The 27,355-nt window shown below is 46.3% G+C and overlaps 21 non-coding genes and 15 pseudogenes across 21 annotated transcripts; all 36 read left to right on the forward strand.

Moving 5' to 3' along the window:
- The first annotated feature begins 9,953 nt into the window (after nucleotides 1-9,953).
- LOC142997942 (5S ribosomal RNA) lies at nucleotides 9,954-10,072 on the forward strand. Its single transcript, XR_012962644.1, has one exon. It is a non-coding gene; the product is annotated as a 5S ribosomal RNA (ribosomal RNA).
- A 444-nt stretch (nucleotides 10,073-10,516) lies between these two features.
- LOC142997824 (5S ribosomal RNA) lies at nucleotides 10,517-10,635 on the forward strand. The gene has a single exon (XR_012962532.1). It is a non-coding gene; the product is annotated as a 5S ribosomal RNA (ribosomal RNA).
- A 245-nt stretch (nucleotides 10,636-10,880) lies between these two features.
- LOC142997827 (5S ribosomal RNA) lies at nucleotides 10,881-10,999 on the forward strand. The gene has a single exon (XR_012962535.1). It is a non-coding gene; the product is annotated as a 5S ribosomal RNA (ribosomal RNA).
- A 457-nt stretch (nucleotides 11,000-11,456) lies between these two features.
- LOC142998368 (5S ribosomal RNA) lies at nucleotides 11,457-11,575 on the forward strand (annotated as a pseudogene).
- Nucleotides 11,576-11,816: 241 nt separating this feature from the next.
- Nucleotides 11,817-11,935, forward strand: LOC142997477 (5S ribosomal RNA). The gene has a single exon (XR_012962201.1). It is a non-coding gene; the product is annotated as a 5S ribosomal RNA (ribosomal RNA).
- Nucleotides 11,936-12,176: 241 nt separating this feature from the next.
- LOC142998085 (5S ribosomal RNA) lies at nucleotides 12,177-12,295 on the forward strand (annotated as a pseudogene).
- Nucleotides 12,296-12,755: 460 nt separating this feature from the next.
- Nucleotides 12,756-12,874, forward strand: LOC142998040 (5S ribosomal RNA; annotated as a pseudogene).
- A 241-nt stretch (nucleotides 12,875-13,115) lies between these two features.
- LOC142998009 (5S ribosomal RNA) lies at nucleotides 13,116-13,234 on the forward strand (annotated as a pseudogene).
- Nucleotides 13,235-13,679: 445 nt separating this feature from the next.
- LOC142997422 (5S ribosomal RNA) lies at nucleotides 13,680-13,798 on the forward strand. Its single transcript, XR_012962148.1, has one exon. It is a non-coding gene; the product is annotated as a 5S ribosomal RNA (ribosomal RNA).
- Nucleotides 13,799-14,258: 460 nt separating this feature from the next.
- Nucleotides 14,259-14,377, forward strand: LOC142997190 (5S ribosomal RNA). Its single transcript, XR_012961925.1, has one exon. It is a non-coding gene; the product is annotated as a 5S ribosomal RNA (ribosomal RNA).
- A 245-nt stretch (nucleotides 14,378-14,622) lies between these two features.
- On the forward strand, nucleotides 14,623-14,741 carry LOC142997917 (5S ribosomal RNA). The gene has a single exon (XR_012962620.1). It is a non-coding gene; the product is annotated as a 5S ribosomal RNA (ribosomal RNA).
- A 469-nt stretch (nucleotides 14,742-15,210) lies between these two features.
- LOC142998105 (5S ribosomal RNA) lies at nucleotides 15,211-15,329 on the forward strand (annotated as a pseudogene).
- Nucleotides 15,330-15,570: 241 nt separating this feature from the next.
- On the forward strand, nucleotides 15,571-15,689 carry LOC142998062 (5S ribosomal RNA; annotated as a pseudogene).
- Nucleotides 15,690-16,152: 463 nt separating this feature from the next.
- LOC142997387 (5S ribosomal RNA) lies at nucleotides 16,153-16,271 on the forward strand. The gene has a single exon (XR_012962114.1). It is a non-coding gene; the product is annotated as a 5S ribosomal RNA (ribosomal RNA).
- Nucleotides 16,272-16,719: 448 nt separating this feature from the next.
- Nucleotides 16,720-16,838, forward strand: LOC142997910 (5S ribosomal RNA). The gene has a single exon (XR_012962614.1). It is a non-coding gene; the product is annotated as a 5S ribosomal RNA (ribosomal RNA).
- A 245-nt stretch (nucleotides 16,839-17,083) lies between these two features.
- On the forward strand, nucleotides 17,084-17,202 carry LOC142997343 (5S ribosomal RNA). Its single transcript, XR_012962072.1, has one exon. It is a non-coding gene; the product is annotated as a 5S ribosomal RNA (ribosomal RNA).
- A 245-nt stretch (nucleotides 17,203-17,447) lies between these two features.
- Nucleotides 17,448-17,566, forward strand: LOC142997977 (5S ribosomal RNA). Its single transcript, XR_012962679.1, has one exon. It is a non-coding gene; the product is annotated as a 5S ribosomal RNA (ribosomal RNA).
- Nucleotides 17,567-18,011: 445 nt separating this feature from the next.
- On the forward strand, nucleotides 18,012-18,130 carry LOC142997244 (5S ribosomal RNA). Its single transcript, XR_012961978.1, has one exon. It is a non-coding gene; the product is annotated as a 5S ribosomal RNA (ribosomal RNA).
- Nucleotides 18,131-18,375: 245 nt separating this feature from the next.
- LOC142997978 (5S ribosomal RNA) lies at nucleotides 18,376-18,494 on the forward strand. Its single transcript, XR_012962680.1, has one exon. It is a non-coding gene; the product is annotated as a 5S ribosomal RNA (ribosomal RNA).
- A 445-nt stretch (nucleotides 18,495-18,939) lies between these two features.
- LOC142998208 (5S ribosomal RNA) lies at nucleotides 18,940-19,048 on the forward strand (annotated as a pseudogene).
- Nucleotides 19,049-19,293: 245 nt separating this feature from the next.
- On the forward strand, nucleotides 19,294-19,412 carry LOC142997493 (5S ribosomal RNA). The gene has a single exon (XR_012962217.1). It is a non-coding gene; the product is annotated as a 5S ribosomal RNA (ribosomal RNA).
- Nucleotides 19,413-19,872: 460 nt separating this feature from the next.
- Nucleotides 19,873-19,991, forward strand: LOC142997993 (5S ribosomal RNA). Its single transcript, XR_012962694.1, has one exon. It is a non-coding gene; the product is annotated as a 5S ribosomal RNA (ribosomal RNA).
- A 241-nt stretch (nucleotides 19,992-20,232) lies between these two features.
- Nucleotides 20,233-20,351, forward strand: LOC142997397 (5S ribosomal RNA). Its single transcript, XR_012962123.1, has one exon. It is a non-coding gene; the product is annotated as a 5S ribosomal RNA (ribosomal RNA).
- Nucleotides 20,352-20,796: 445 nt separating this feature from the next.
- Nucleotides 20,797-20,915, forward strand: LOC142998179 (5S ribosomal RNA; annotated as a pseudogene).
- Nucleotides 20,916-21,160: 245 nt separating this feature from the next.
- LOC142998275 (5S ribosomal RNA) lies at nucleotides 21,161-21,279 on the forward strand (annotated as a pseudogene).
- A 245-nt stretch (nucleotides 21,280-21,524) lies between these two features.
- LOC142997772 (5S ribosomal RNA) lies at nucleotides 21,525-21,643 on the forward strand. Its single transcript, XR_012962481.1, has one exon. It is a non-coding gene; the product is annotated as a 5S ribosomal RNA (ribosomal RNA).
- A 463-nt stretch (nucleotides 21,644-22,106) lies between these two features.
- Nucleotides 22,107-22,225, forward strand: LOC142998116 (5S ribosomal RNA; annotated as a pseudogene).
- A 245-nt stretch (nucleotides 22,226-22,470) lies between these two features.
- Nucleotides 22,471-22,589, forward strand: LOC142998305 (5S ribosomal RNA; annotated as a pseudogene).
- Nucleotides 22,590-22,830: 241 nt separating this feature from the next.
- Nucleotides 22,831-22,949, forward strand: LOC142998124 (5S ribosomal RNA; annotated as a pseudogene).
- Nucleotides 22,950-23,394: 445 nt separating this feature from the next.
- Nucleotides 23,395-23,513, forward strand: LOC142997918 (5S ribosomal RNA). Its single transcript, XR_012962621.1, has one exon. It is a non-coding gene; the product is annotated as a 5S ribosomal RNA (ribosomal RNA).
- Nucleotides 23,514-23,957: 444 nt separating this feature from the next.
- On the forward strand, nucleotides 23,958-24,075 carry LOC142998266 (5S ribosomal RNA; annotated as a pseudogene).
- Nucleotides 24,076-24,320: 245 nt separating this feature from the next.
- LOC142997108 (5S ribosomal RNA) lies at nucleotides 24,321-24,439 on the forward strand. The gene has a single exon (XR_012961846.1). It is a non-coding gene; the product is annotated as a 5S ribosomal RNA (ribosomal RNA).
- Nucleotides 24,440-24,883: 444 nt separating this feature from the next.
- On the forward strand, nucleotides 24,884-25,002 carry LOC142998187 (5S ribosomal RNA; annotated as a pseudogene).
- A 463-nt stretch (nucleotides 25,003-25,465) lies between these two features.
- Nucleotides 25,466-25,584, forward strand: LOC142997787 (5S ribosomal RNA). Its single transcript, XR_012962495.1, has one exon. It is a non-coding gene; the product is annotated as a 5S ribosomal RNA (ribosomal RNA).
- A 733-nt stretch (nucleotides 25,585-26,317) lies between these two features.
- Nucleotides 26,318-26,435, forward strand: LOC142998110 (5S ribosomal RNA; annotated as a pseudogene).
- A 445-nt stretch (nucleotides 26,436-26,880) lies between these two features.
- On the forward strand, nucleotides 26,881-26,999 carry LOC142997139 (5S ribosomal RNA). The gene has a single exon (XR_012961874.1). It is a non-coding gene; the product is annotated as a 5S ribosomal RNA (ribosomal RNA).
- The last annotated feature ends 356 nt before the right edge of the window (nucleotides 27,000-27,355 follow it).

Genomic DNA, 27,355 nt, shown 5'->3' on the forward strand with positions numbered 1-27,355 from the left:
TCTACATTGTACGATGCTGTATGACGAAGATCAAGACCACGATGACTATGAGACGTGCTGGTTTGAAGCAATGAATAACCATACGACAGTCCTCCAGTATGATGCCATCATTGTGGGACCCCAAGGAGCAGCTGCTGAGGTGATAGGTACGGAGGAGGTAAAAGAATGGTTCCAAGTACCGGGATCATCGCCACACATCACCTTGCTGATAGCAGAAAACTTTGAGTCACATGATTTAGGACCAATGATGAAGAAGGCACAACTAGTACAGGAATGGACACCTACAGACTGTAAAGCTATTTGCATTTCCTCTGACGGGCAGTTCCTCAAGATCAGCATAACAAAAGCAGACGAGGCCATAGCAGAAGAGGTGCAGTTACCCAGACATGATAGGAAACAGATGGTTGCAAAGGAGCATGAAGCTTTGTTGGAGCAAGTTCCGCCACAAGTATGGTCAGCACACAAGACAGATGTAGGTCTCGTAAAATCAGCGGAGCCCCTATATGTTCACATAAAACCAGAAGTTAGGTTACCGAGGCAAAAACAGTATCCTTTAAAACAAGAAGCTGTTGCAGGGATAAGGCCCATCATCTCAGGACTGGTGGAAGCAGGAGTTTTAGTGAAAACTAACAGTGCATGCAACACACCTATTTTTCCAATACGGAAGCCAAATGGAAATGACTATAGATTGGTGCATGATTTAAGGGCAGTTAATGCTGTTGTTGCAGAAGAAATACCTGTTGTTCCAGACCCACATACTTTACTGTCTAACATACCTCCAGGAACAAAGTGGTACACAGTGATTGATTTGTGCTCTGCCTTCTTCAGTGTTCCAGTTCATCCGCAGTCACAGTTCCTATTTGCGTTTACCTATGAGGGGGAACAGTATACTTATACACGTCTCCCTCAGGGTTTCGTTCACTCCCCGTCAATATTCAACCGAGTTTTAGCGAATGATCTCAGCCATCTGGACATACAGTCTACCACCTTAATGTATGTGGATGACATTTTGATATGCTCTAGCAGCAAAGAACAGTGTGAAGAAGATTCACTCACAGTCCTAACAGTTTTAGCTGAAGGAGGACACAAAGTGAGCAAAAGTAAACTACAGTTTTGTCAAACATCTGTAGAATATTTGGGCAGACAGTTGAGTGAGGAAGGAAGGCATATTGCCCCCTCCCAGCTGATGGCCATAAGTCAAGCCCCTAAGCCTCAAACAGTAGGCCAGATGTTATCTTTCCTGGGAATGACAGGATATAGCAGACCATGGATATGTGACTATGCCATTAAAACAGCTCCATTAAGAGCTTTGATACGAGCAGCTGGACAAACCCCACAGTCAGCGCAACTCCAATGGACTGAGGAAGCAGAAGGAGCGTTTCAACTCCTTAAAAAAGATATGCAGACTGCCCCAGTTTTAGCCAATCTCGACTATCGCAAGCCGTTTCATCTGTACGTAGCTGAAAGACAGGGACATGCATGTGCGGTATTGATGCAGGTGTCTCCTACCGGTAAGCAACCAATAGCGTACTATAGCACCAAATTAGATAGGGTAGAGGAAGGGCTGCCACCCTGCTACCAGGGATTAGCGGCGGCTGCATTTGCCTACAAAAAGGCGTCAGTGTTAACCATGGGACACCCTGTAATACTATATACGTCTCACCAACTGCATGCAATGCTTACCGGCCCACGTTTTGTAATAACCCAGGCCAGGCGAACAGGCTATGAGGTCCTGTTGTCAGGGTCAGAGCTAACAATACAGCGATGCACCACGATAAATCCAGCAACACGAATGGTTTTGCCTACTGAAGGGGAGCCTCATGACTGCCTTAAAGAAACAGATAGTTTTATGCAAGTACGCGACAACCTGTACAACCAGCCGATTCCGTCGGACATAGTTTTGTTTGTAGATGGATCTTGTGTACGAGGAGACACAGGAACAAAAGCTGGCTATGGCATAGTTCAGCTCAATGTTGACGACACATTTACCCGAATACAATCAGTGAGCCTCGACCAACCGTGTTCTGCACAATTGGCAGAGATTAAAGCTTTAACAGCAGCATGCAAACTGGCTTCGGGCAAACGTGCCACCATTTATACAGACAGTGCCTATGGATATGGCGTATGCCATATTAATGCCAGCATTTGGAAACAACGAGGATTTATTCGTGCAGATGGCACGCCGGTGGCGCATGGGCAAGCAGTGATAGAATTGATACAGGCCATGCAGCTTCCTACCCAATTGGCTATAGTCGATGTGTATATGATGTGCAGCACATCAGCTGAATGATTCACCGGTGGCTAGAGGCAATAATCATGCAGATGCTGCAGCAAAAGCGGCAACGGGACAGGCCACTCAGGGGCCCATACTGTTTGAACAGGATTGTGCCCCTATAACCAACATGGCTTCATTGATACAGGCGCAAAACAGAGTTTCTGAAGCAGAACAAAGGCTATGGCTCCAAAGGGGGGCCATACGAACGGCCACTCCACACAATGGGTTATGGAGGAGTAGCCATGGGCATTTTGTGTTGCCTTTATCGTTATTGGTAATTGCAATCAAGACAGTACATGAACCTGACCACTGTTCCAGAGTTCAAGTGTTGAGAAAGTTGCAGGCTGTATGGTGGTCACCATACATGGCTGCGATGGTTGACAGAGAACTATCCATATGCCAACATTGTCCAAAGTATAATGTTAGAAAAATGTTTACTCATCCATTGGCACATATTCCAGTGCCTGAAGGTCCGTTTAAGCACCTGATGATGGATTTTGTGGACATGATTGATAGGGTACAGGGAAAAAGATACCTATTGGTGGTTGTGTGTCGGTTTAGTAGGTGGGTTGAAGCTTGTGCGACAGCTAGAAATGACCATAGAGTAGTAGCTAAGTTTTTGTGTATGGAGGTTTTCCCCAGGTTTGGAATACCAGACACTATCTCATCAGATAGTGGACCACATTTTATCTCGCGGGTAATCAAAGAGATGTTCAGTAGATTGGGCATCAAACAGAAATTTGGCTGTGTCTACCATCCGCAATCACAAGGCTCGGTGGAACGAGCAAATGGAGTTTTGAAAACTAAAATCGCTAAGATTGCTGCCGATAGCAACCATAAGCTCACGTGGGTGGATGCTTTACCAATTGCTTTAATGGCCATGCGCTCCCAAACTAACCGACTAACACATCTAACTCCCCATGAAATGCTTACAGGTCGCCCGATGCCCCTTCCGCAACACAGAGGGCCGACGGAGGGGCCTCCATTGCAGCAGCTGGAACGAGAGCTGGGCGATTATCTGAAAGCTTTGTCTCAAATTCACAGGCTTGTGTTTCAACAGGTGAAAGAGGCCAACAGCAAAGACGACACACACATCCCAGTAGATGTCCGTGACATCCAGGTGGGAGACCAAGTGTATATACGGGTTTTTAGACGTCAGTGGAACGAGCCTCGTAGAGACGGGCCTTTTAAAGTGGTGCTCACTACGCCCACTGCTTTGAAAGTTGAAGGTAAGCCGTTTTGGTTCCATCGCAATCACTGCACCCGCCATCGACCGCCTGACCCGCCTGGTCACTTTCCTGACCTATTAGGCACCACTGACTCACGGCAGCATGCTGAAGGGGACGCGCAACGCGGCCCCCAGACCACGCCCGCTAACACTAGCCCTGCCCATAGTAGCTCAAGTGACTCAAGCTCCTCTCACGCACAGCGACGGTCGGCCAGACTACGGGCTCACCGTCAACAAAGTAGTTCGAGCGGTTCTACTAGTAGTTCTGGCTCGACTGATGGACAGGTGTCGCCTGATCCTGCAGCAGGGGAAGTGCCTACAGGCAGCGGTGAAAGAGCAGTTGAGGACCATGCTGTGTCACGTACTGATGACACTCCTGATGTGCAAGCAGGGCCATCAGGACTTCAGACGTCTGCCGGGTCGCCGCCACCCGCCTCACCCACAGGGGAGGTGGGCCCATCGACTCCAGACTACCCGCCAACGCCGGGCCACGATTGGTCTGATTCAGATTAGTTGGTTTGCCCTTATGGTGCTAACCTTGGGAGGGTTAGCAAGGGGGGAAGTTATATTAACCAACACACACCAATCAAACACTCAGCACCCACTAGATGGATGTGCCATGGCCATGATTACGTTAGCAACTAACAAGGGCATAGTGGATAAAGGGGTAGTCACACCAACAGTGTATATAAAAGCGGACATCTATGAACATGTGTTAGCAATAGCCTATGCCACAGCCGAACCAGTAGGAAAGGAATGGCTGGGTTATCCGCTCAACGCAGAATGCCAGGGAGAAGGGATGGTGATCATTCAGGTAAAATGCACAAACATCGCATGCCAACATCAGGGAACAGGACAGAAAATGACAATAGGGGAAGCAAGAGATAAAATACAATTAGCAAACAAACGACACAAGAGGGATCTGGAAAAACTACGATCTATACAATGGAGTAGTAACATGTTTCAGAGATGGCTTAGATTCTCAGCGGAAGAAATGGCTGCAGCCAAGAAAGAGAAACGGGAATGCATTGCCTGCTATAATGCAAAAAGAATTCCACAGTTCAAAATACTGCCAGGAAGCACAATAGGAAGCTGCCCATATTTTGACGAGGGTAGGTGTTTCGCTCAGTGTGCAATGCATATGGCAGGGAAAAAGAAGGGATGGAGCAAAAATGATGAAATTTGCCCACACCGACTCCAATATACAGGATATGATGTTACCTCGGTGATTCCCCCAGTAGTTCACAAACCAGATGGATTGATTTTTCCTTTCTGCATAGTAAGAGGGAGAGAACTAGAAAACGTCGCTGATACAAAAACAGAAGCAATGACAGATGCAGCAGGACTAGTACAATGCGGCATGGAAACATGGTATCCGATGATAAAGACAGGGAACACCACAACTACCACCAAGTCATGTACCACCAGGCCAAAAGCCCGCATTCAATGTAAGCAGGTGATACCCAATGGAGGTCGTGTAACTTACGAACAGAACTCCTCCTACAAAGCTCAGTACCGCCTGGCAGATTTTGGACAGGGTACAGAGCCACTAGGAGATATCTTTTGGATATGTGAGCACAATGCTACACTATTGTCTAAATTACCACCCAATTGGACAGGTATGTGTGCACCATTAATGTTAACAGGTCAGCTTTTTTTAATAACGCAACAAGACACTCCGGACCATCCCAGAAATAGGAGAGATACCGAGAACTCCAATGACAAAACCTATATGGACAACAGTCAGGAGCACGGCTGGGACTGGAAAAGTACTGATGAAGTATACATTAGTTGGGACCAAGTCCCATACGGGATCCCTGAAGAACACACTGCTATAGGTACAGAATGGGTAAAAAGTGGACGAGCAGTAGGATCAGTTCCATTTATAGGACCCATCAACAATGCCCAGTACATAGCACGGAATAGCCGATGGGTGAATTACCTATGGTATAATCAACAGAGATTTATCAACTTCACTATAGTAGGGATAGGTCTGATAAGAGAACAACTGCATGCTACATCCATTATGACCCTACAGAACAGATTTATCCTGGAAGCAAGAATGGCTGCAGACCAAGGCGTTTGTGATATTATCGGAGAAGAATGTTGTACCCTGATCCCGTTACATACAGGACCAAAAGGCAATTTGACGCGGGTCCTGTCAGAAATGAAACGCATGCGACATGAACATGTTAAAAATTCTAATTGGAATACACAGTTGAAAGGCTTCTGGGATTGGCTGGGAAAATTGGGATGGCTGAAATGGCTAAAGACAATTGGAATAGCACTAGGAGGAATAGTGCTGATAGTACTAGTTATAATTGGGTGTGTTATACCATTGCTGCGCGTCCTAATCCTCCGCATGATTAAAGGAGTAACGGGACAATTTCCAGTAATCCAGATACAGGTAGACGCCGATCAGGTAGAACACATACACATGACAGGGTATGAGCCCACTGAACTGATGGCAGGGGATGTGCCTGATGAAAAATGCTACGCTTAAAGTGAATCACCATCCACTCTCCCAAACGGTATGTAGAAAAGTAGAAAAGTAGATAAAGTAGTTTTAGAAATATAGCAGTGTATAATCATATAAACTGTACATAGTAACTGTAAATATTTTCATCACAGACGGTGCCCCAAAAAATGGCGGAGGCATTCTATGCCAGCCAGCAGGCACCTCCAGATATGGACCCAGGGCAGAGCCACAGCCCAACTGGACCAAACAACACACCAATATATACAGGAACACAACACCCAGAGATAGATATATATAGTTCACTTAGGCAACCAGGCCAAGACGGAGTGAGTCCGTGGCAGGAGGAGCGACATGATTTTCCCATCCAGGTGCTGGAGAACCCCAGGAGAGTCCAGTTCCTGATTCCCCCACCAGTGACACCATCACCATCGATGGGACTTCCTCCGAATACATGGTCATCGCCCATCATGGAACCGGAACAACGCTTCAGCCCAGAAAGCCCTGAGGACCCAGACGATCAAAGCCTCTCACCAAGTCCAGGACAATCGAGCAGAGGCATCCCGCTGATACCCACTCAGAACCTACGCACCGCAAGGGTAACGCCCGAGGTCCGACAACATCCTGCCGCACCTCCACCTCCCGACTTCACGCCTCAACTTCCCAACTTCACGCCTCAGCTACCGGATTTCACGATTGACGATCTCAGACACATAACTAGGTTTGTGCCACGCCCGCTTAGCCTGCTTACCACTCCAGGCGACCTCCGGGAGGACATTTTGAGTATGAGCAAAGATGTGTTCACCCAGCTGCAAGCAGGCCTGTCTGACCGAGCACGAAGATTATTGTGCGCCACCAGAAGGGCTCTATACGCTCGTCGGAAGAGTCAGCGGGTTAGACAACTAGAAGCTGATAATCTGCGTCTGAGGCAGATCGAACGGCAGAGTCATGTATTACAAGAACAAGCGAACCATCTGCAAGACGAGAATGACCTGATGCAGTATACCGTATCACAACTGCGCCGTGCCAATGCTTTACTGATCCACTTCTGTCAAGGGCGGCTGCGAGGTCAGACAGCAGCTCTCAGTGGACTGGAAGTCCACATGAGGGGAAACACGATGGGAGGTGTTCCACCACCGGCAAGGGAGCAGGGCCAAAATCGGAGACGTGGACCAACATAAAGCCAATGGCAGATCGAGACATACTGAATGAAGCTGTACAGGCCGTTTTTGGCAATGACCAATTAGAAGAAGAAGACATGGTACTAGAAGACGATAATATACCCCACGAAGTAATGTACATAAACAGATGGGAGCAATGGAAAATGCTACGTGACCAAAATGTTTTAGCTGGAAGAACTGTAGGAGGATGGGACTATGGTGATTTTTTGACTCCCAAAATCCAGTTCATAAACGAGCATACAGACATTGAATCCCTGGCCCCTGGACCCAAGGTAATTAACACCCTGGTAGGAACAGTGTCAACCCTTATCGATGTAAAGACTGAATGGCATGCGCCATGGATGACAGCATCAGATCCCGTCACGCCACATCTATCCTGGGAAACGTTACCCAGCATCGAGCAAAAACAAAAAGATGTCAGGGCAAGGCACCTGCACGAACTGTTTCAACAGATATTAGAGCAGGGTGACATGCAGTATTGGGATGAAGGGTTTGGAGTGTTAACCGGATATGAGCGAAGGCAGCCTATCACAGCGGTTCATCCACAATTGTTTGTACAGAAGTTGACATACCATGTATTTGTGATATATTACTTGTTTTTGTGGAAACACCTGTATCCAGATCAGAGCAGAAGCCCTTTTACGGTGTACCCAGGGTCTAACGACACCAGATATCTGCTGGCTGCCTACAGCAAGAAAGTTGTGACAAACATTCTGGACGGAGGTCACAGAATCATTTGGTCTGACACAACACACAAAATGCGTCAGTGGCTGCATTTAATATCCCTCAAAGATAAAAGGGTGACAGAGGTCATCCGGCCACATGGCCTCATGCGTCGTCTCTGTGCCAACGGAGAAGGGCTAGCGCCGTACAATGGGGAGTTCATCCGGAGAGCGGTGGAGTTCTATGATGCCGTAGAGGCAGAAAAGGCGGCGGAGTAGATAGAAACTTACAGTCAATGGCGGAGGTAGAGATAAATGTATGATCAAGACTGTAATAATAATAAGACTTTAAAAGGACTCAGTCCTACTGATAGTTGCCAGGGTCGTTTTACTTTGTTTATCAAAGGCATTATCTTCTTACAGGATGTGTTTAAGCTACAACCCAGGCATGAAAGTAATAGGAGATTGACCTGTGGTGAGGAGGGAGTAGGAACAGGCTGGGAGGAACCCCATATTATGGCTGCCCCAAGGCAGATATATTTTTTGTACTATGTTAAAACAAAAAGAAAATCCTTCTATAAACAAATCCTAAAGAGGAAGTGGTCCTCACAAGTCGCGCCGAAAGGATTACTCCTTTCCGAACACCCCACAGAGTCAACTGGTCAACAGTAGATATGGGATGATGCTTTTTGGAATGGGTAAAGCTCCGTATATATATTTGCATATATATATATATATCGTTAGCAGTAGGTCACTAATCATAGAGCGATTGAGCATTTATGTTACCCAGATATATCGTTGTGTTATTTTGTTATATGTTACCCAAATATATCATTGCGGTTACTTATGTTATTTCTGTTTAATTTTTTCATGATATTTCTGGTATATTTTTGTTATGAGAAATGTGTACAACGAATGCTGGTTGGCCACCTGGAGAGGGTTTTACCTTGGCCAGATGTAATGGAAGGATGTTTCCCTCTCCATGTCGCTAGATTCAGCTGGAAGGCCAGACAAGGACGATCACTGCGTAGTCTCACATGGATTTAGTCCAGGAGGATAAGGGATGACAGTCGGTTGTGTTTTGCAGCTGAGTTGTCATCTGCTGCAGTGAACCTCATTGTCAGGAATTAGAAGAATCAGAGGGTGTTTGATTTCTTTATTATTCGCACGTTTGTTTATGTATTTTAGACTAGTTACTGTCACATTGCATGTATTTTAGACTAATCACTATCACTTTGTATGCTTACAGATGGTACTTCCCATTTATCATTCATTGGGTGGTCCTTTCAGGACCAAAGGGGGGAATGTTGAGAATGATGGCTCTGAGCACAGTGCATGCACCTGTTGGGGTAGCACTGTGAAGCTGTAACTATATGTGTTGGTTGTAACTACATGTGTTGGGAGTACCCGGCCTGAATGTCTCATAGATGCCGCTGCACCTGTTGTGTGTAATGAATGGGTGCTGACGGATAGCTCAAGGTTGTGCAGCACAGTGAGGCACATAACACTGAGACTAGCTCAAGGCTGTGTAGCGCAGTAGGTGCACATAACACTGAGACAAGCTCAAGGCTGTGTAACACAGTGGACACACATAACACTGCAATGGGAAGACACATAACACTGTAATGGGAAGATTACTAACAAACTCAGCCCCAGACCAACCAATAGGAAGAGTCCCAAGAAAGGCGAATCAGGGCAAGGCGATGCCACTACTGTTTTTAGGGTTTGCAAGACTGCTTTACACGATTAAGATCAGACGAGTAAGCATAATAGTGGCAAGTACCTATAAATTTAGGATAAAGGGGAAGGGCCTGGGGCGTGGAAAACCCAGGTCCAGAATAGTATATAAGAAGAAGACAAAGAGACACAAGCCAGAGCAACCCCGGGGTTTTCCTCTCACTTGTTTCATTTGTACCTTGCTGCAAATAAACATTTTACTTGGATCTGAAGACTGGTTTCCTCAACTGCTTTTAGACTATAGCTGAAGACAAGTTTTTTACTAGCCAGAACCTTGAAGACTGATTAGAAGTGAACTATTGACGTACTATTGCCACGTCATAGTCATGCGTACACGGTGACTTGAACTGGGTCTGTCTCACCTATAAAGAGCCTCTGTGTGGCTGCTCTCCACGTTTACGGCCATACCACTCTGAACACGCCTGATCTCGTCTGATCTCGGAAGCTAAGCAGCGTCGGGCCAGGTTAGTACTTGGATGGGAGACAGCCTGGGAATACCCGGTGCCATAAGCATTTTGGCCCTCTGAGCAGCAGGCCTCACTTGGTCCTCCTCTCTCATGTTTCACTCCCTCTGTCAACACCCAATGTCCCTCAGGAGAATAAAGTTGTATCTTATCTTATCTTATATGAAAGCATACATTCAGAAAATGAGTATTGCACATGGGCATAATATGAGATGATTGAATGCACATGAGGAGTGAAATACACAAGCCACTGTGTGACAATGATGATGATGAGGATGAAAGTGAGCGTCAGAGATGTAAGTGGTCCCTCTGTATGTTCTATGTGATGATTATCAGTTTCATTAGGTAAGACTTCATTATCCAGAACTGGTGTTTCTGATAAAGGCATCATGTAAATTGTGATATACATGAACTTGAGTGTAGTCATGTGTACACGGTGACTTGAACTGGGTCTGTCTCACCTATAAAGAGCCTCTGTGTGGCTGCTCTCCTCGTTTACGGCCATACCACTCTGAACACGCCTGGTCTCGTCTGATCTCGGAAGCTAATCAACGTTGGGCCAGGTTAGTACTTGGATGGGAGACCGCCTGGGAATACCCGGTGCCGTAAGCATTTTGGCCCTCTAAGCAGCAGGCCTCACCTGGTCCTCCTCCCTCATGTTTCACTCCATCTGTGAACACGCAATTTCCCTCGGGAGAACAAAGTTGTATCTTATCTTATCTGAAATGTTAGTGTTCTTCTGATGAAGGCATCATGTAAATTGTGATATACATGAACTTGAGTGTAGTCATGCGTACACGGTGACTTGAACTGGGTCTGTCTCACCTATAAAGAGCCTCTGAGTGGCTGCTCTCCTCGTTTACGGCCATACCACTCTGAACACGCCTGATCTCGTCTGATCTCGGAAGCAAAGCAGCGTCGGGCCAGGTTAGTACTTGGATTGGAGACCGCCTGGGAATACCCGGTGCCGTAAGCATTTTGGCCCTCTGAGCAGCAGGCCTCACCTGGTCCTCCTCCCTCATGTTTCACTCCCTCCGTCAACACCCAATGCCCCTCAGGAAAATAAAGTTGTATCTTATCTTATCTTATATGAAAGCATACATTCAGAAAATGAGTATTGCACATGGGCATAATATGAGATGATTGAATGCACATGAGGAGTGAAGTACACGAGCCACTGTGTGACGATGATGATGATGATGATGATGATGAGGATGAAAGTGAGCGCCAGAGATGTAAGTGGTCCCTCTGTATGTTCTATGTGATGATTATCAGTTTCATTAGGTAAGACTTCATTATCCAGAAATGTGTGTTTCTGATGAAGGCATCATGTAAATTGTGATATACATAAACTTGAGTGTAGTCATGTGTACACGGTGACTTGAACTGGGTCTGTCTCACCTATAAAGAGCCTCTGTGTGGCTGCTCTCCTCGTTTACGGCCATACCACTCTGAACAAGCCCGATCTTGTCTGATCTCGGAAGCTAAGCAGCGTCCGGCCAGCTTAGTACTTGGATGGGAGACTGCCTTGGAATACCCGGTGCCGTTAGCATTTTGGCCCTCTGAGCAGCAGGCCTCACCTGGTCCTCCTTCCTCATGTTTCACTCCCTCTGTAAACACGCAATTTCCCTCAGGAGAATAAAGTTGTATCTTATCTTATCTGAAATGTGTGTTTATGATGAAGGCATCGTGTCAATTGTGATATACATGAACTTGAGTGTAGTCATGTGTACACGGTGACTTGAACTGGGTCTGTCTCATCTATAAAGAGCCTCTGTGTGGCTGCTCTCCTTGTTTACGTCCATACCACTCTGAACACGCCCGATCTCGTCTGATCTCGGAAGCTAATCAGCGTCGGGCCAGGTTAGTACTTGGATGGGAGACCGCCTGGGAATACCGGGTGCCGTAAGCATTTTGGCCATCTGAGCAGCAGGCCTCACCTGGTCCTCCTCCCTCATGTTTCACTCCCTCTGTCAACACGCAATTTCCCTCGGGAGAATAAAGTTGTATCTTATCTTATCTGAAATGTGTGTTTATGATGAAGGCATCATGTCAATTGTGATATACATGAACTTGAGTGTAGTTATGTGTACACGGTGACTTGAACTGGGTCTGTCTTACCTATAAAGAGCCTCTGAGTGGCTGCTTTCCTCGTTTACGGCCATACCACTCTGAACACGCCCGATCTCGTCTGATCTCGGAAGCTAAGCAGCATCGGGCCAGGTTAGTACTTGGATGGGAGACCGCCTGGGAATACCCGGTGCACTAAGCATTTTGGCCCTCTGAGCAGCAGGCCTCACCTGGTCCTCCTCCCTCATGTTTCACTCCCTCTGTCAACACCCAATGTCCCTCAGGAGAATAAAGTTGTATCTTATCTTATCTTACATGAAATCATACATTCAGAAAATGAGTATTGCACATGGGCATAATATGAGATGATTGAATGCACATGAGGAGTGAAGTACACGAGCCACTGTGTGACGATGATGATGATGATGATGATGATGATGAGGATAAAAGTGAGCACCAGAGATGTGAGTGGTCCCTCTGTATGTTCTATGTGATGATTATCAGTTTCATTAGGTAAGACTTCATTATCCAGAAATGTGTGTTTCTGATAAAGGCATCATGTAAATTGTGATATACATGAACTTGAGTGTAGTCATGTGTACACGGTGACTTGAACTGGGTCTGTCTCACCTATAAAGAGCCTCTGTGTGGCTGCTCTCCTCGTTTACGGCCATACCACTCTGAACATGCCCGATCACGTCTGATCTCGGAAGCTAATCAGCGTCGGGCCAGGTTAGTACTTGGATAGTAGACCGCCTGGGAATACCCGGTGCCGTAAGCGTTTTGGCCCTCTGAGCAGCAGGCCTCACCTGGTCCTCCTCCCTCATGTTTCACTCCCTCTGTCAACACGCAATTTCCCTCGGGAGAATAAAGTTGTATCTTATCTTATCTGAAATGTGTGTTTATGATGAAGGCATCATGTCAATTGTGATATACATGAACTTGAGTGTAGTTATGTGTACACGGTGACTTGAACTGGGTCTGTCTTACCTATAAAGAGCCTCTGAGTGGCTGCTTCCCTCGTTTACGGCCATACCACTCTGAACACGCCCGATCTCGTCTGATCTCGGAAGCTAAGCAGCATCGGGCCAGGTTAGTACTTGGATGGGAGACCGCCTGGGAATACCCTGTGCAGTAAGCATTTTGGCCCTCTGAGCAGCAGGCCTCACCTGGTCCTCCTCCCTCATGTTTCACTCCCTCTGTCAACACCCAATGTCCCTCAGGAGAATAAAGTTGTATCTTATCTTATCTTATATGAAATCATACATTCAGAAAATGAGTATTGCACATGGGCATAATATGAGATGATTGAATGCACATGAGGAGTGAAGTACACGAGCCATTGTGTGACAATGATGATGATGAGGATGAAAGTGAGCGTCAGAGATGTAAGTGGTCCCTCTGTATGTTCTATGTGATGATTATCAGTTTCATTAGGTAAGACTTCATTATCCAGAAATGTGTGTTTCTGATAAAGGCATCATGTAAATTGTGATATACATGAACTTGAGTGTAGTCATGTGTACACGGTGACTTGAACTCGGTCTGTCTCACCTATAAAGAGCCTCTGTGTGGCTGCTCTCCTCGTTTACGGCCATACCACTCTGAACACGCCCGATCTCGTCTGATCTCGGAAGCTAATCAGCATCGGGCCAGGTTAGTACTTGGATGGGAGACCGCCTGGGAATACCCGGTGCCGTAAGCATTTTGGCCCTCTGAGCAGCAGGCCTCACCTGGTCCTCCTCCCTCATGTTTCACTCCCTCTGTCAACACCCAATGTCCCTCAGGAGAATAAAGTTGTATCTTATCTTATCTTATATGAAAGCATACATTCAGAAAATGAGTATTGCACATGGGCATAATATGAGATGATTGAATGCACATGAGGAGTGAAGTACACGAGCCACTGTGTGACGATGATGATGATGATGATGATGATGATGAGGATAAAAGTGAGCGCCAGAGATGTAAGTGGTCCCTCTGTATGTTCTATGTGATGATTATCAGTTTCATTAGGTAAGACTTCATTATCCAGAAATGTGTGTTTCTGATAAAGGCATCATGTAAATTGTGATATACATGAACTTGAGTGTAGTCATGTGTACACGGTGACTTGAACTGGGTCTGTCTCACCTATAAAGAGCCTCTGTGTGGCTGCTCTCCTCGTTTACGGCCATACCACTCTGAACACGCCCGATCTCGTCTGATCTCGGAAGCTAAGCAGCGTCGGGCCAGGTTAGTACTTGGATGGGAGACCGCCTGGGAATACCCGGTGCAGTAAGCATTTTGGCCCTCTGAGCAGCAGGCCTCACCTGGTCCTCCTCCCTCATGTTTCACTCCCTCTGTCAACACCCAATGTCCCTCGGGAGAACAAAGTTGTATCTTATCTTATCTGAAATGTTAGTGTTCTTCTGATGAAGGCATCATGTAAATTGTGATATACATGAACTTGAGTGTAGTCATGTGTACACGGTGACTTGAACTGGGTCTGTCTCACCTATAAAGAGCCGCTGTTTGGCTGTTCTCCACGTTTACGGCCATACCACTCTGAACAGGCCCGATCTCGTCTGATCTCGGAAGCTAATCAGCATCGGGCCAGGTTAGTACTTGGATGGGAGACCGCCTGGGAATACCCGGTGCCGTAAGCATTTTGGCCCTCTGAGCAGCAGGCCTCACCTGGTCCTCCTCCCTCATGTTTCACTCCCTCTGTCAACACCCAATGTCCCTCAGGAGAATAAAGTTGTATCTTATCTTATCTTATATGAAAGCATACATTCAGAAAATGAGTATTGCACATGGGCATAATATGAGATGATTGAATGCACATGAGGAGTGAAGTACACGAGCCACTGTGTGACGATGATGATGATGATGATGATGATGATGATGATGATGATGATGAAAGTGAGCGTCAGAGATGTTAGTGGTCCCTCTTTATGTTCTTTGTGATGATTATCAGTTTCATTAGGGAAGACTTGATTATCCAGAAATGTGTGTTTCTGATGAAGGCATCATGTAAATTGTGATATACATGAACTTGAGTGTAGTCATGTGTACACGGTGACTTGAACTGGGTCTGTCTCACCTATAAAGAGCCTCTGTGTGGCTGCTCTCCTCGTTTACGGCCATACCACTCTGAACACGCCCGATCATGTCTGATCTCGGAAGCTTATCAGCGTCGGGCCAGGACAGTACTTGGATGGGAGACCGCCTGGGAATACCCGGTGCCGTAAGCATTTTGGCCCTCTGAGCAGCAGGCCTCACCTGGTCCTCCTCCCTCATGTTTCACTCCCTCTGTCAACACGCAATTTCCCTCGGGAGAATGAAGTTGTATCTTATCTTATCTGAAATGTGTGCTTATGATGAAGGCATCATGTCAATTGTGATAGACATGAACTTGAGTGTAGTCATGTGTACACGGTGACTTGAACTGGGTCTGTCTCACCTATAAAGAGCCTCTGTGTGGCTGCTCTCCTCGTTTACGGCCATACCACTCTGAACATGCCCGATCTCGTCTGATCTCGGAAGCTAAGCAGCGTCAGGCCAGGTTAGTACTTGGATGGGAGACCGCCTAGGAATACCCGGTGCCTTAAGCATTTTGGCCCTCTGAGCAGCAGATCTCACCTGGTCCTCCTCCCTCATGTTTCACTCACTCTGTGAACACGCAAGTTCCCTCGGGAGGATAAAGTTGTATCTTATCTTATCTTATATGAAAGCATACATTCAGAAAATGAGTATTGCACATGGGCATAATATGAGAAGATTGAATGCACATGAGAAGTGAAGTACACGAGCCACTGTGTGACGATGATGATGATGATGATGATGATGATGATGATGATGAAAGTGAGCGTCAGAGATGTTAGTGGTCCCTCTTTATATTCTATGTGATGATTATCAGTTTCATTAGGTAAGACTTCATTATCCAGAAATGTGTGTTTCTGATGAAGGCATCATGTAAATTGTGATATACATGAACTTGAGTGTAGTCATGTGTACACGGTAACTTGAACCTGGTCTGTCTCACCTATAAAGAGCCTCTGTGTGGCTGCCCTCCTCGTTTACGGCCATACCAATCTGAACACGCCTGATCTCGTCTGATCTCGGAAGCTAAGCAGCGTCGGGCCAGGTTAGTACTTGGATGGGAGACCGCCTGGGAATACCCGGTGCCGTAAGCATTTTGGCCCTCTGAGCAGCAGATCTCACCTGGTCCTCCTCCCTCATTTTTCACTCACTCTGTGAAAACGCAAGTTCCCTCGGGAGGATAAAGTTGTATCTTATCTTATCTTATATGAAAGCATACATTCAGAAAATGAGTATTGCACATGGGCATAATATGAGATGATTGAATGCACATGAGAAGTGAAGTACACGAGCCACTGTGTGACGATGATGATGATGATGATGATAAAAGTGAGCGTCAGAGATGTTAGTGGTCCCTCTGTATGTTCTGTGTGATGATTATCAGTTTCATTAGGTAAGACCTCATTATCCAGAAATGTGTTCTTCTGATAAAGGCATCATGTAAATTGTGATATACATGAACTTGAGTGTAGTCATGTGTACACGGTGACTTGAACTGGGTCTGTCTCACCTATAAAGAGCCTCTGTGTGGCTGCTCTACTCGTTTACGGCCATACCACTCTGAACACGCCCGATCTCGTCTGATCTCGGAAGCTAATCAGCGTCGGGCCAGGTTAGTACTTGGATGGGAGGACGCCTGGGAATACCCGGTGCTGTAAGCATTTTGGCCCTCTGAGCAGCAGGCCACACCTGGTCCTCCTCCCTCATGTTTCACTCCCTCTGTCAACACGCAATTTCCCTCGGGAGAATATAGTTGTATCTTATCTTATCTGAAATGTTAGTGTTCTTCTGATGGAGGCATCATGTAAATTGTAATATACATGAACTTGAGTGTAGTCATGCTTACACGGTGACTTGAACTGGGTCTGTCTCACCTATAAAGAGCCTCTGTGTGGCTGCTCTCCTCGTTTACAGCCATACCACTCTGAACACGCTCGATCTCGTCTGATCTCGGAAGCTAAGCAGTGTCGGGCCAGGTTAGTACTTGGATGGGAGACCGCCTGGGAATACCCGGTGCAGTAAGCATTTTGGCCCTCTGAGCAGCAGGCCTCACCTGGTCCTCCTCCCTCATGTTTCACTCCCTCTGTGAACACGCAATTTCCCTCGGGAGAACAAAGTTGTATCTTATCTTATCTGAAATGTGAGTGTTCTTCTGATGAAGGCATCATGTAAATTGTGATATACATGAACTTGAGTTTAGTCATGTGTACACGGTGACTTGAACTGGGTCTGTCTCACCTATAAAGAGCCTCTGAGTGGCTGCTTTCCTCGTTTAAGGCCATACCACTCTGAACACGCCCGATCTCGTCTGATCTCGGAAGCTAATCAGCGTCGGGCCAGGTTAGTACTTGGATGGGAGACCGCCTGGGAATACCCGGTGCAGTAAGCATTTTGGCCCTCTGAGCAGCAGGCCTCACCTGGTCCTCCTCCCTCATGTTTCACTCCCTCTGTCAACACCCAATGTCCCTCAGGAAAATAAAGTTGTATCTTATCTTATCTTGTATGAAAGCATACATTCAGAAAATGAGTATTGCACATGGGCATAATATGAGATGATTGAATGCACATGAGAAGTGAAGAACATGAGCCACTGTGTGACAATGATGATGATGAGGATGAAAGTGAGCGTCAGAGATGTAAGTGGTCCCTCTGTATGTTCTATGTGATGATTATAAGTTTCATTAGGTAAGACTTCATTATCCAGAAATGTGTGTTTCTGATGAAGGCATCATGTAAATTGTGATATACATGAACTTGAGTGTAGTCATGTGTACACAGTGACTTGAACTGGGTCTGTCTCACCTATAAAGAGCCTCTGTGTGGCTGCCCTCCTCGTTTACGGCCATACCACTCTGAACACGCCCAATCTCGTCTGATCTCGGAAGCTAAGCAGCGTCGGGCCAGGTTAGTACTTGGATGGGAGACCGCCTGGGAATACCCGGTGCCGTAAGCATTTTGGCCCTCTGAGCAGCAGGCCTCACCTGGTCCTCCTCCCTCATGTTTCACTCCCTCTGTGAACACGCAATTTCCCTCGGGAGAACTATGTTGTATCTTATCTTATCTGAAATGTGAGTGTTCTTCTGATTAAGGCATCATGTAAATTGTGATATACATGAACTTGAGTTTAGTCATGTGTACACGGTGACTTGAACTGGGTCTGTCTCACCTATAAAGAGCCTCTGAGTGGCTGCTTTCCTCGTTTAAGGCCATACCACTCTGAACACGCCCGATCTCGTCTGATCTCGGAAGCTAATCAGCGTCGGGCCAGGTTAGTACTTGGATGGGAGACCGCCTGGGAATACCCGGTGCAGTAAGCATTTTGGCCCTCTGAACAGCAGGCCTCACCTGGTCCTCCTCCCTCATGTTTCACTCCCTCTGTCAACACCCAATGTCCCTCAGGAAAATAAAGTTGTATCTTATCTTATCTTGTATGAAAGCATACATTCAGAAAATGAGTATTGCACATGGGCATAATATGAGATGATTGAATGCACATGAGAAGTGAAGAACATGAGCCACTGTGTGACAATGATGATGATGAGGATGAAAGTGAGCGTCAGAGATGTAAGTGGTCCCTCTGTATGTTCTATGTGATGATTATCAGTTTCATTAGGTTAGACTTCATTATCCAGAAATGTGTGTTTCTGGTGAAGGCATCATGTAAATTGTGATATACATGAACTTGAGTGTAGTCATGTGTACACGGTGACTTGAACTGGGTCTGTCTCACCTATAAAGAGCCTCTGTGTGGCTGCTCTCCTCGTTTACGGCCATACCACTCTGAACACGCCTGATCTCGGAAGCTAAGCAGCGTCGGGCCAGGTTAGTACTTGGATGGGAGACCGCCTGGGAATACCCGGTGCCGTAAGCATTTTGGCCCTCTGAGCAGCAGGCCTCACCTGGTCCTCCTCCCTCATGTTTCACTCCCTCTGTCAATACGCAATTTCCCTCGGGAGAACAAAGTTGTATCTTATCTTATCTGAAATGTTAGTGTTCTTCTGATGAAGGCATCATGTAAATTGTGATATACATGAACTTGAGTGTAGTCATGCGTACACGGTGACTTGAACTGGGTCTGTCTCACCTATAAAGAGCCTCTGTGTGGCTCCTCTCCTCGTTTACGGCCAGACCACTCTGAACACGCCCGATCTCGTCTGATCTCGGAAGCTAAGCAGCGTCGGGCCAGGTTAGTTCTTGGATGGGAGACCGCCTGGGAATACCCGGTGCCGTAAGCATTTTGGCCGTCTGAGCAGCAGGCCTCACCTGGTCCTCCTCCCTCATGTTTCACTCCCTCTGTCAACACCCAATGTCCCTCAGGAGAATAAAGTTGTATCTTATCTTATCTTATATAAAAGCATACATTCAGAAAATGAGTATTGCACATGGGCATAATATGAGATGATTGAATGCACATGAGGAGTGAAGTACACGAGCCACTGTGTGACGATGATGATGATGATGATGATGATGATGAGGATAAAAGTGAGCGCCAGAGATGTAAGTGGTCCCTCTGTATGTTCTATGTGATGATTATCAGTTTCATTAGGTAAGACTTCATTATCAAGAAATGTGTGTTTCTGATGAAGGCATCATGTAAATTGTGATATACATGAACTTGAGTGTAGTCATGTGTACACGGTGACTTGAACTGGGTCTGTCTAACCTATAAAGAGCCTCTGTTTGGCTTCTCTCCTCGTTTACGTCCATACCACTCTGAACACGCCCGATCTCGTCTGATCTCGGAAGCTAATCAGCGTCGGGACAGGTTAGTACTTGGATGGGAGACCGCCTGGGAATACCCGGTGCCGTAAGCATTTTGGCCCTCTGAGCAGCAGGCCTCACCTGGTCCTCCTCCCTCATGTTTCACTCCCTCTGTCAACACGCAATTTCCCTCCGGAGAATAAAGTTGTATCTTATCTTACCTGAAATGTGTGTTTATGATGACGGCATCATGTCAATTGTGATATACATGAACTTGAGTGTAGTTTTGTGTACACGGTGACGTGAACTGGGTCTGTCTTACCTATAAAGAGCCTCTGAGTGGCTGCTTTCCTCGTTTACGGCCATACCACTCTGAACACGCCCGATCTCGTCTGATCTCGGAAGCTAAGCAGCGTCGGGCCAGGTTAGTACTTGGATGGGAAACCGCCTGGGAATACCCGGTGCAGTAAGCATTTTGGCCCTCTGAGCAGCAGGCCTCACCTGGTCCTCCTCCCTCATGTTTCACTCACTCTGTCAACACCCAATGTCCCTCAGGAGAATAAAGTTGTATCTTATCTTATCTTAAATGAAATCATACATTCAGAAAATGAGTATTGCACATGGGCATAATATGAGATGATTGAATGCACATGAGGAGTGAAGTACACGAGCCACTGTGTGACAATGATGATGATGAGGATGAATGTGAGCGACAGAGATGTAAGTGGTCCCTCTGTATGTTCTATGTGATGATTATCAGTTTCACCAGGTAAGACTTCATTATCAAGAAATGTGTGTTTCTGATGAAGGCATCTTGTAAATTGTGATGTACATGAACTTGAGTGTAGTCATGCGTACACGGTGACTTGAACTGGGTCTGTCTCACCTATAAAGAGCCTCTGTGTGGCTGCTCTCCTTGTTTACGGCCATACAACTCTGAACACGCCCGATCACGTCTGATCTCGGAAGCTAAGCAGCATCGGGCCAGGTTAGTACTTGGATGGGAGACCGCCTGGGAATATCCGGTGCAGTAAGCATTTTGGCCCTCTGAGCAGCAGGCCTCACCTGGTCCTCCTCCCTCATGTTTCACTCCCTCTGTGAACACGCAATTTCCCTCGGGAGAATAAAGTTGTATGTTATCTTATCTGAAATGTCACTTTTCTTCTGATGAAGGCATCATGTAAATTGTGATACACATGAACTTGAGTGTGGTCATGTGTACACGGTGACTTGAACTGGGTCTGTCTCACCTAAAAAGAGCCTCTGTGTGGCTGCTCTCCTCGTTTACGGCCATACCACTCTGAACACGCCTGATCTTGTCTGATCTCGGAAGCTAAGCAGCGTCGGGCCAGCTAAGTACTTGGATGGGAGACCGCCTGGGAATACCCGGTGCAGTAAGAGTTTTGGCCCTCTGAGCAGCAGGCCTCACCTGGTCCTCCTCCCTTATGTTTCACTCCCTCTGTGAACACGCAATTTCCCTCGGGAGAATAAAGTTGTATCTTATCTTATCTGAAATGTTAGTGTTCTTCTGATGAAGGCATCATGTAAATTGTGATATACATGAACTTGAGTGTAGTCATGCGTACACGGTGACTTGAACTGGGCCTGTCTCACCTATAAAGAGCCTCTGTGTGGCTGCTTTCCTCGTTTACGGCCATACCACTCCGAACACGCCTGATCTCGTCTGATCTCGGAAGCTAAGCAGCGTCGGGCCAGGTTAGTACTTGGATTGGAGACCGCCTGGGAATACCCGGTGCCGTAAGCCTTTTGGCCCTCTGAGCAGCAGGCCTCACCTGGTCCTCTTTCCTCATGTTTCACACCCTCTGCCAAGACCCAATGTCCCTCAGGAGAATAAAGTTGTATCTTATCTTATCTTACATGAAAGCATACATTCAGAAAATGAGTATTGCACATGGGCATAATATGAGATGATTGAATGCACATGAGGAGTGAAGTACACGAGCCACTTTGTGACGATGATGATGATGATGATGATGATGATGATGAGGATGAAAGTGAGCGTCAGAGATGTAAGTGGTCCCTCTGTATGTTCTATGTGATGATTATCAGTTTCATTAGGTAAGACTTCATTATCCAGAAATGTGTGTTTCTGATGAAGGCATCATGTAAATTGTGATACACATGAACTTGAGTGTAGTCATGCGTACACGGTGACTTGAACTGGGTCTGTCTCACCTATAAAGAGCCTTTGTGTGGCTGCTCTCCCCGTTTACGGCCATACCACTCTGAACACGCCCAATCTCGTCTGATCTCTGAAGCTAATCAGCGTCGGGCCAGGTTAGTACTTGGATGGGAGACCGCCTGGGAATACTCGGTGCCGTAAGCATTTTGGCCCTCTGAGCAGAAGGCCTCACCTGGTCCTCCTCCCTCATGTTTCACTCCCTCTGTCAACACGCAATTTCCCTCGGGAGAATGAAGTTGTATCTTATCTTATCTGAAATGTTAGTGTTCTTCTGATGAAGGCATCATGTAAATTGTGATATACATGAACTTGAGTGTAGTCATGTGTACACGGTGACTTGAACTGGGTCTGTCTCACCTATAAAGAGCCTCTGTGTGGCTGCTCTCCTCGTTTACGTCCATACGACTCTGAACACGCCCGATCTCGTCTGATCTCGGAAGCTTATCAGCGTCGGGCCAGGTTAGTGCTTGGATGGGAGACCGCCTGGGAATACCCGGTGCCGTAAGCATTTTGGCCCTCTGAGCAGCAGGCCTCACCTGGTCCTCCTCCCTCATGTTTCACTCCCTCTGTCAACACGCAATTTCCCTCGGGAGAATAAAGTTGTATCTTATCTTATCTGGAATGTGTGCTTATGATGAAGGCATCATGTCAATTGTGATATACATGAACTTGAGTGTAGTCATGTGTACACGGTGACTTGAACTGGGTCTGTCTCACCTATAAAGAGCCTCTGAGTGGCTGCTTTCCTCGTTTAAGGCCATACCACTCTGAACACGCCCAATCTCGTCTGATCTTGGAAGCTAAGCAGCGTTGGTCCAGATTAGTACTTGGATGGGAGACCGCCTGGGAATACCCGGTGCAGTAAGCATTTGGGACCTCTGAGCAGCAGGCCTCACCTGGTCCTCCTCCCTCATGTTTCACTCCCTCTGTCAACACCCAATGTCCCTCGGGAGAATAAAGTTGTATCTTATCTTATCTTATATGAAATCATACATTCAGAAAATGAGTATTGCACATGGGCATAATATGAGATGATTGAATGCACATGAGGAGTGAAGTACACGAGCCACTGTGTGACAATGATGATGATGATGATAAAAGTGAGCGTCAGAGATGTAAGTGGTCCCTCTGTATGTTCTATGTGATGATTATCAGTTTCATTAGGTAAGACTTCATTATCAAGAAATGTGTGTTTCTGATGAAGGCATCATGTAAATTGTGATATACGTGAACTTGAGTGTAGTCATGTGTACACAGTGACTTGAACTGGGTCTGTCTCACCTAAAAAGAGCCTCTGTGTGGCTGCTCTCCTCGTTTACGGCCAGACCACTCTGAACACGCCCGATCTCGTCTGATCTCGGAAGCTAAGCAGCGTCGGGCCAGGTTAGTACTTGGATGGGAGACCGCCTGGCAATACCCGGTGCCGTTAGCATTTTGGCACCTGAGCAGCAGGCCTCACCTGGTCCTCCTTCCTCATGTTTCACTCCCTCTGTAAACACGCAATTTCCCTCGGGAGAATAAAGTTGTATCTTATCTTATCTTATATGAAAGCATACATTCAGAAAATGAGTATTGCACATGTTCATAATACGAGAAGATTGAATGCACATGAGAAGTGAAGAACACGATCCACTGTGTGACAATGATGATGATGAGGATGAAAGTGAGCGCCAGAGATGTAAGTGGTCCCTCTGTATGTTCTATGTGATGATTATCAGTTTCATTAGGTAAGACTTCATTATCCAGAAATGTGTGTTTCTGATGAAGGCATCATGTAAATTGTGATATACATGAACTTGAGTGTAGTCATGTGTACACGGTGACTTGAACTGGGTCAGTCTCACCTATAAAGAGCCTCTGTGTGGCTGCTCTCCTCGTTTACGGCCATACCACTCTGAACACGCCCGATCTCGCTGATCTCTGAAGCTAATCATCGTCGGGCCAGGTTAGTACTTGGATGGGAGACCACCTGGGAATACCCGGTGCCGTAAGCATTTTGGCCCTCTGAGCAGCAGGCCTCACCTGGTCCTCCTCCCTCATGTTTCACTCCCTCTGTCAACACGCAATTGCCCTCGGGAGAATAAAGTTGTATCTTATCTTATCTGAAATGTTAGTGTTCTTCTGATGAAGGCATCATGTAAATTGTGATATACATGAACTTGAGTGTAGTCATGCGTACAAGGTGACTTGAACTGGGTCTGTCTCACCTATAAAGAGCCTCTGTGTGGCTGCTCTCCTCGTTTACGGCCATACCACTCTGAACACGCCTGATCTCGTCTGATCTCGGAAGCTAAACAGCGTCGGGCCAGGTTAGTACTGGGATGGGAGACCGCCTGGGAATACCCGGTGCCGTAAGCATTTTGCCCTATGAGCAGCAGGCGTCACCTGGTCCTCCTCCCTCATGTTTCACTCCCTCTGTCAACACCCAATGTCCCTCGGGAGAATAAAGTTGTATCTTATCTTATCTTATATGAAATCATACATTCAGAAAATGAGTATTGCACATGGGCATAATATGAGATGATTGAATGCACATGAGGAGTGAAGTACACGAGCCACTGTGTGACAATGATGATGATGAGGATGAAAGTGAGCGTCAGAGATGTAAGTGGTCCCTCTGTATGTTCTATGTGATGATTATTAGTTTCATTAGGTAAGACTTCATTATCCACAAATGTGTGTTTCTGATAAAGGCATCATGTAAATTGTGATATACATGAACTTGAGTGTAGTCATGCGTACACGGTGACTTGAACTGGGTCTGTCTCACCTATAAAGAGCCTCGGTGTGGCTGCTCTCCTCGTTTACGGCCGTACCACTCTGAACACGCCTGATCTCGTCTGATCTCGGAAGCTAAGCAGCGTCGGGCCAGGTTAGTAGGTGGATGGGAGACCGCCTGGAAATACCCGGTGCCGTTAGCATTTTGGCCCTCTGAGCAGCAGGCCTCACCTGGTCCTCCTCCCTCATGTTTCACTCCCTCTGTGAACAAGCAATGTCCCTCGGGAGAATAAAGTTGCATCTTATCTTATCTTATATGAAAGCATACATTCAGAAAATGAGTATTGCACATGGGCATAATATGAGAAGATTGAATGCACATGAGAAGTGAAGTACACGAGCCACTGTGTGACGATGATGATGATGATGATGATGATGATGATGATGATGAAAGTGAGCGTCAGAGATGTTAGTGGTCCCTCTTTATGTTCTATGTGATGATTATCAGTTTCATTAGGTAAGACTTCATTATCCAGAAATGTGTGTTTCTGATGAAGGCATCATGTAAATTGTGATATACATGAACTTGAGTGTAGTCATGTGTACACGGTGACTTGAACTGGGTCTGTCTCACCTATAAAGAGCCTCTGTGTGGCTGCTCTCCTCGTTTACGGCCATACCACTCTGAACACACCCGATCTCGTCTGATCTCAGAAGCTTATCAGCGTCGGGCCAGGTTAGTACTTGGATGGGAGACCGCCTGGGAATACCCGGTGCCGTAAGCATTTTGGCCCTCTGAGCAGCAGGCCTCACCTGGTCCTCCTCCCTCATGTTTCACTCCCTCTGTGAACACGCAATTTCCCTCGGGAGAATAAAGTATTATCTTATCTTATCTGAAATGTTAGTGTTCTTCTGATGAAGGCATCATGTAAATTGTGATATACATGAACTTGAGTGTAGTCATGTGTACACGGTGACTTGAACTGGGTCTGTCTCACCTATAAAGAGCCACTGTGTGGCTGCTCTCCTCGTTTACGGCCATACCCCTTTGGCACTCTGAGCAGCAGGCCTCACCTGGTCCTCCTCCCTCATGTTTCACTCACTCTGTGAACACGCAAGTTCCCTCCGGAGAATGAAGTTGTATCTTATCTTATCTTATATGAAAGCATACATTCAGAAAATTAGTATTGCACATGGGCATAATATGAGAAGATTGAATGCACATGAGAAGTGAAGTACACGAGCCACTGTGTGACGATGATGATGATGATGATGATGATGATGATGATGATGATGATGATGAAAGTGAGCGTCAGAGATGTTAGTGGTCCCTCTTTATGTTCTATGTGATGATTATCAGTTTCATTAGGTAAGACTTCATTATCCAGAAATGTGTGTTTCTGATGAAGGCATCATGTAAATTGTGATATACATGAAGTTGAGTGTAGTCATGTGTACACGGTGACTTGAACTGGGTCTGTCTCACCTATAAAGAGCCACTGTGTGGCTGCTCTCCTCCTGTACGGCCATACCACTCTGAATACGCATGATCTCGTCTGATCTCGGAAGCTAAGCAGCGTAGGGCCAGGTTAGTACTTGGATGGGAGACCGCCTGGGAATACCCGGTGCCGTTAGCATTTTGGCCCTCTGAGCAGCAGGCCTCACCTGGTCCTCCTTCCTCATGTTTCACTCCCTCTGTAAACACGCAATTTCCCTCGGGAGAATAAAGTTGTATCTTATCTTATCTTATATGAAAGCATACATTCAGAAAATGAGTATTGCACATGGTCATAATACGAGAAGATTGAATCGCATGAGAAGTGAAGAACACGATCCACTGTGTGACAATAATGATGATGAGGATGAAAGTGAGCGCCAGAGATGTAAGTGGTCCCTCTGTATGTTCTATGTGATGATTATCAGTTTCATTAGGTAAGACTTCATTATCCAGAAATGTGTGTTTCTGATAAAGGCATCATGTAAATTGTGATATACATGAACTTGAGTGTAGTCATGTGTACACGGTGACTTGAACTGGGTCTGTCTCACCTATAAAGAGCCTCTGTGTGGCTGCTTTCCTCGTTTACGGCCATACCACTCTGAACACGCCTGATCTCGTCTGATCTCGGAAGCTAAACAGCGTCGGGCCAGGTTAGTACTTGGATGGGAGACCGCCTGGGAATACCCGGTGCCGTAAGCATTTTGCCCTATGAGCAGCAGGCGTCACCTGGTCCTCCTCCCTCATGTTTCACTCCCTCTGTCAACACCCAATGTCCATCGGGAGAATAAAGTTGTATCTTATCTTATCTTATATGAAATCATACATTCAGAAAATGAGTATTGCACATGGGCATAATATGAGATGATTGAATGCACATGAGGAGTGAAGTACACGAGCCACTGTGTGACGATGATGATGATGATGATGATGATGATGAGGATAAAAGTGAGCGCCAGAGATGTAAGTGGTCCCTCTGTATGTTCTATGTGATGATTATCAGTTTCATTAGGTAAGACTTCATTATCCAGAAATGTGTGTTACTGATAAAGGCATCA

Source organism: Genypterus blacodes, unplaced genomic scaffold (genome assembly GCF_046128005.1).
Source record: "Genypterus blacodes isolate CSIRO-AG114 ecotype Tasmania unplaced genomic scaffold, CSIRO-AGI_Gbla_v1 ptg000039l_1, whole genome shotgun sequence".
NCBI classification, from domain to species: domain Eukaryota; kingdom Metazoa; phylum Chordata; class Actinopteri; order Ophidiiformes; family Ophidiidae; genus Genypterus; species Genypterus blacodes.